Raw genomic sequence first — 7057 nt, forward strand, 5'->3', positions numbered from 1 at the left:
CGAGTCACAGGGTGTTCATATGTAGATCTAGGGTGTTTGAGGGATCTTTAATGGAATTAAAACAAACCCTAGTGTCGGAATTCTCATGTTAACAGTTTAGTGTGTTCAATTTTGGGATTTAACAAGTTTGAGTGTTTGTTAGTGATTTCGCCCAAGATGCACAACAGTGATTCCGCTCACAGATGTATCATGTGATTTCGCTCATATGACATCTTTCAGATTTCGCTTTTGAGCATATGTTTTGATTTCGCTTATTGTGCACATCAGAGGTTTCGCACTTGAGTGGTTAAGTAATTTTGTCCTTAGAGCTCTTGTGATTCCGCCTTTGTGTACATAAGATGATTTCGCCCCAGTGCACAATTCTGATTTCGTTCTTATGTCACTTGTGATTTCGCTCATCATACACATAGGTTTTTTCAATTGAAACTGTTGTGATGAAATTTTTTTCTAAGTGTCTAATTCACATTGTATGTTTTGAAATGCAGGGTTCTAGCGTTATCTTTGATCCTCTTCACAACAGTTGTTGTGATTTGGATATGCAGAAAAACCCTGAATTAGCTAAGTTTAGCGGTATTTTGGAGTTTATGGGCCGAGTTCCAATCCAGAAAGTGCTTACAGATCAACGTCCAATATACAAATCTCATATAGACCGTTTCTGGAAGAATGCAAGCTACGATGATCAGAACAAAGTAATTACGTCAATTGTTGAAGTGCAAGGTAAAAATGAGAAGATACTTGTCACTGAAGCGATTATTCGTGAAGTTATTAATTTTCCGGATGAGACAGAGTCACCAATAAGATTTCCAGAACGAATGGTGAAAGGCTGCATGCTCAGGATGGGTTATCAGGGAGCATTGATTGTCGGGAACTATTTGAAGTCGAAATTTCCGAAACCATACAAGTTCCTTATTCATTGTATTTTAATGTCGCTAAGCCATACAAAAGGGAGCTATGATACAATGCGTGACTATCAAATGAACATGGAAACCGCGTTATTGTTGAACAAGAAATAAAATTTCTCACATATTGTATTCCACTACATGACAGAGAGCATTACGACGAAGAGCAAGTCTTGGATGTATCCTCGATTCGTGCAGATGTTGATCGACCACGCTTATCCAGAAATTGATCGAAATATAAAGGACGACGTGTTGGTACAATCTCATATGAGCAACGATTCGCTTAAACAGCTTGCGAGATATCATCCAAATCACCCTGAACCAAAAGTTAGTGCTGAATTCTTCGGGTTTATAAACGATGCAAACTACGTTGATCCTGATCCAGTTGATCACAAACACTGGAGAAACGAAGAAGACACTACAAAAAAAAGTCCATTTAGTGGCACAAACTTCTAGTGGCATTTAGGTTTTGTGCCGCTTATTTAGGTTTTAGTGGCACTTTACGTGTGCCACATTTGCTTAGCACATGTTTTAGTGGCATTTAGTTCTTATGCCACTAATTTAGATTTTTAATGATGCTTTTCATATGCCACTTTTACGTATGCCACTATTTCCTAAGTGCTTCTAAATTAAAAAATCTTCTCTTAACCCTTCTTAAAACACTTTAATAAAAGTGTGTTGAAATATTTTCCCTCCTAATATTAGTTTTTCCTCTTTACATCTCCCTCCAATATTAATTATTCAATCACGTTTCACCAAAATGAGTGGATTAAAAGCTAGTTATAGATAACTAAATAAAATCATTTTAATAAACGTCGGTGTATTATCTCAATTTAAAAGTCAGAAAAAATATTTCTTAATTTAATAATTTAGATAGGTTTGGTACCAATTAATCAAGTACCTTGAACTTTACTTTTTGACAGAGCCCAAAAATACTTGACACCAAATATGTTATCCCCAAAAAGAAAAACAAAAAAAAAAAAACTAATATGTAATTGAATTAACTATGCTTGGGAAGTTAGTATTGAAGGTTCCGAGGCCGAGAAAATGGTAGGTTCCTCCTAGAATTTAAGCCATAAAATTTCTCCTCTTCAAGTTTCCCACTTACCTCAAAAAATTCGAAAATTCCGTCCCTAAAATTCCCCCCAAAGTATAATTTATCCATCAAAATATCAATTTCATAGTCGTTTACACACCCACCGTGAAAACCCTAAAACTAGTTCGAGTGTTCGCATATATCGTCATCATCAGATTGCATACACCTGGTATGGTTTTGAACCTCTGTTCTGGCGTGATTGTATGCTTAGGTCGATTCTACTTCTTTATATGTTATTGGGTTGTTGAACTATTTGATGTTAAAATTAGGGCTTTTTGTCGCATGTTCAATGTGCATTGATAATTGATCTTGTCCTCGTCTCGTGGTTATATATCTAGGTTTATATGGGCCGTATTAGTAATATATGCATGCATAAACATGAATTAGTCAGTCTTGAACCGTAATTTGCATTTAGGATATTTGAATTCATTATGTTAATAGATTTTTGTTACACATTACATTGACTTTTCACACATGTCCTAACTGTCTAAGCTGTTAGTTTAAATTAGGGATGTTTCTGGTTCAGGTTTTTTTTTCTGACCCGAACGGCAACTACGGTTTTGGATAAACCTAAGCCAAACCGGCCAACAGTTTGGCAATTCCGTTTTGAAGTTTGGCAGGTTAAAGTGGTTCAGTATAGTATTGAGGGTTTTGGCTAGCCCTTTTTTTTGTTTTTTAAAAACTAGCTATGCTTTTCTTCAAGTTGTAGATGAAAACTTTACAGAAATGAAAAACAAATTGTTGAAACAATATAACATAATCTTGTGTAAGGATGAAAAACAAATGTGCCGTTACTGATGGTCGGTACCTTGGAGCCACACTGGACCGAAATGGGCTACGCTTAGGTCGGTTCTGTTTTACTCACAGTGGGCGCGTTGTTATGGCTAGTGAAGTGGGAGTTGTTGATATTCCAGCAGAAGACGTGTCTCGGAATGGTAGGCTTAACCCTGGAGTGAGGCTTTTTGTTGACTTTAAGAAACATATAGTTGTAGATGACGAAACTTTAAAGCAACAATATTCAATAGCAACACCAGATGGAAATGGCTTGAAAATCAAAAGATTGAACTAAAACAAATTGTTGAATCTGTTAATAAGTCTGCTCGGGCCAAAGATAAGCCTCTATTTTCTGAAAATCAATAAATGTTTATCCAAACATTACATTAGAAACGAATTGTTATGACTTTAAGTTGTAATAGTTTTGACTTTTCAAAATTTCAAATTCTTAGGCATATGCAGCGGATGTTAACATGGGTATCTGGGGGGCTCATGGCTCCATTAAAGGATTTTGGACTTTTGGGTACAGATGTCTTGTGGTTTTAGAAGTTATTAAATTTTGATTTTTGGTGTATTGACTTGTTAGCTATGTAGTTATACTATTAAATGTCGTTACCATTGCTGCTGATTTTTTGATTAACTATAACATTCTGTGCGTTTTATAATCGAACACAAATTAAGAGCTAAAGCAAGTGAATTTGGTGAAGTTGCATTTGCTCATGTTAGCACTAGGAAGCTTTCTCAGGCTTATAAATCTCAAGGTACATTGCTTAATCACTTTTTGTCACACCCCGACCACGTAGAACATACAAAACGTGGCGGAAATGTCGGGGAGTGTTGTAACAGAATCAATTGTTTCAAATCCATGGTAAACGAAGTTTCGTTTTATTAATCAAACATGAAAGTTTACATTGTCTTAAACAAGAACCAAAGAATACATAACATAAATTAGCTAGTTCTTGTCTCGTTTTAAGTCACTAACGCACAGGTCCGCCTAAGTATGTCTTGATAAGTCCTATGCATCATCTCCTGAAAACACATGTGAAAATAGGTACGTCAGCATAAAAATGCCTGTGAGATACATTGGTTTTGTGAAAACGGAATTCATGACTTATGTTTGAGAAAAATGTTTAGTCATGAACCTTGTAATTTGCTTTGTCTTATAAATCATTTGAAAAACGGTAAGATCAGATGATATGTATAAATAAGAGAACAATGCATGGTTAACTGAATAACCATGAAAAAATGAGTTTGTATAAGATATGTTGTTTGTAATTCAGTGTCTTGTGAAAAGCGTGTTATTAGTATAAAATGTTCTATGTATCAAATTGAAATGATTTAAATAACGCTACGATATGTAATACCATACAAACACTTATATATAGGAAGTACCAGCGGCGTATCCACCATGCTTGTTACTTAAATCACTTACTCAAACCAAACCATCAAGATGAAATGTTTAACAATGGTAGAAATGTTTATGTATAGTCAAATGTCTATTGTCAACTGTAAGTCATGTCAACGGATACAACTGGTTTACACGGTTCAATGGTTACAAACGGTTCATATAATCGAAGGGTTAAGACGGTTCACATAGTCAAATGGTTACAACGGTTCAAAATGTAGTATAATGTGTTCATATGCTGGATGTGCATATGCAACAGAAATGCAATGTAAAACCATGTACTAAGTACGCACACGTTGGGCATACATAGCATGTAATGTAAAGCAATGTACTAAGTACGCACACAATGGGCATACATAGCATGTAATGTAAGGCAATGTACAAGGTACGCACACAATGGGCATACATAGCATGTAATGTAAGGCAATGTACTAGGTACGCACACAATGGGCATACATAGCATGAAATTTATTGTAAAGTGATGTACTAAGTATGCACACAATGGACATACATAGCATAGACACAATGAAATCATGTACTATATATGTACTATCGAACATAGCAAGTATATGATGTGAAAACCGGAAAGCATGAAAGTAACAAGTAGGCACATGTGTTTCACCCCAAAACAGTTTGGAAAACAGTAAAAAAGGGGTTCAATGTACTCACCTGAGATTGCTTTGAAACTCTTGTATAACAACCGAATAATGCTAGGGATCACGGATATCAACGACACCTAATATAGGTAACTAGGTTAATATATCGGACCAAAATCGGAAGGATCGGATAGTATGCGGGTTCGTAAACCAAACGAGTATGGAGACTCGTGTAATATGATTTAACAAATCCTACATACTACAATGAAACCTAACCTAAGTGCTTACGGCCCATTACGACCCGTTTAGGTAGCTTATGCTACCTTAACGCGTCGTTCGCGTATAACGCGTTTGGAACGCCTAGCATCATGACCACAAGGTATAACCTCGGAAGGTTATAGCTATGGTTACCTAATGTGTTTGGTCGGATCCTAACGATCGACCAAATGGGTCGGGTTCGAAAGTATAAGCGATGGTTTAGATCGCTTACCTTACGACCCTATATAAGAACTATACTAAAAGTGACGAGTTAAGCATGTTAGAACATGCTTAACTAAGTTTAGAAAACAGGTTTGGCATCAAAACAAACGGCTTTGATACCCACAAGTAGTTTGGTTACAAAATACGCAAAAATGCGCATTTTGGCCGAAACTACGACTCGTCATTGAGCCTAGATAACGTGGTAATCAGTAGGTATAGTCACTACGGACTATAACCATCGTGATCACGCTCACGTTATGAAGTTTCAACGAACTTCGTGTTGACCATAGGCTGGTCAACGCAGAAAGTCAACAAAATGTTGACTTTCAGACTCGAAAAGCGAATAAAAGAACGAAAGAATACTTACGGAGGGTCCCCGAATGCTAATCTAGATCAAAATGGCTCAGGTATGAAACAATGGTTCCAACTTAGAGCCTTTAGATCAGATTGTGTGAGTTTTTAGCAAAATAGGGGGGGGGTATTTATAGGAAAAGTAAAATCATTAGGATCGTTTCTTGAATAACGTGCCACGATCTCGCCCGTACACTTGTCACAATGTTGTGGTACCTCTGTTCTTGCTCCTTATTGGCTGGAAGAGACAAGGGAGCTTTGATCTTTCACTACTTGAAGAGGCAACAACATTAAATGTTGAATCTGCTGTTCTGGGGAGGCCTTACGGACCGTATGGGTTTTGGCTTACGGTCCGTAAGCCCCTAGTTTGGCAGATTTACAGTTTTGGTCCCTGTTGTGCCAAAACTTGGTATTTGATGCATTTTTGACATGTTTAAGCCCCGTTAACCCCATTTCAAAGCTCTAAAATGAAGTTAAAGTATAGGGAACTTAAAATGTGCTCAAAAATATCTCGGATGTCGGTTCGTTTGGTCGTACGATCGCGATGTTCGGTTAATTACGACGGAATGCGCATAAGAACGAAAGACGATCCAAATTGCGCGACGAATGGATTTTTCTCATGCCATACACTAAGGCATAATATAAGGATGTTTACATAAATTTTGGGATGTCCGGATGTATTCAGAACGTAAGTTATGCGTGAAAGTGCGAACTTATGCACTTTTTGACACTTTTAGTCCCTGAATGATCCAAAAGTTTGTTTTAACACACCAAGCACCTCAAAGCCTATTTCTAAGCTATGTAAAGGATATTTATGGTATGTTTAACTTATGGACATGTTCCGGAATGTCTGTTACAGTTCAAATTGGCATACTTTCGCAGTTTGTCAAGTTTAGTCCCTGTAAGCGAATTAACTTGTTTTTGCCATACCAAAGCCTTCAAAACTTATTTCTAAGTCATGTAAAGGTTATTTAAGGTATGTTGAGTATATGTTGATGTTCCGGAGTATTTGTCGCATTAAAATGAGTACGTTTACGCACCAGTTTGCGTATAATTCTCTAGAAAGCGATGTAAAGTTTGAAATTGAACAAGAATTGATATGTGCAAAAGATACACATATTTATACAAGATTCCAAGTGTGAAATACAATATTTCATCGGCTTGGTATTTGTTTGAGGGTCGCGGTGACACAGGTGTCACAGTCTCCCCTACTTTAGGAAATTTCGTCCCGAAATTTATTCGTAGGAGTCTATTTGTGACTTTGCCAAATAACCACCGGCGATATGCAAGGCAATATCCTGTCATTTCCTTGACGGTTCATTCTTCAAAAACGAAAATGAACAGATGGAGTCATTTTCCTCATCAAGTATTCTTCAGAAATGGAAATGACGGAATAAGCAAACGGATGTTCATTTCCTCATCGGACAAATCTTCAGAAACGAAAAATGAATAGACG

Source organism: Helianthus annuus, chromosome 17 (genome assembly GCF_002127325.2).
Source record: "Helianthus annuus cultivar XRQ/B chromosome 17, HanXRQr2.0-SUNRISE, whole genome shotgun sequence".
Taxonomy (NCBI): Eukaryota; Viridiplantae; Streptophyta; class Magnoliopsida; order Asterales; family Asteraceae; genus Helianthus; species Helianthus annuus.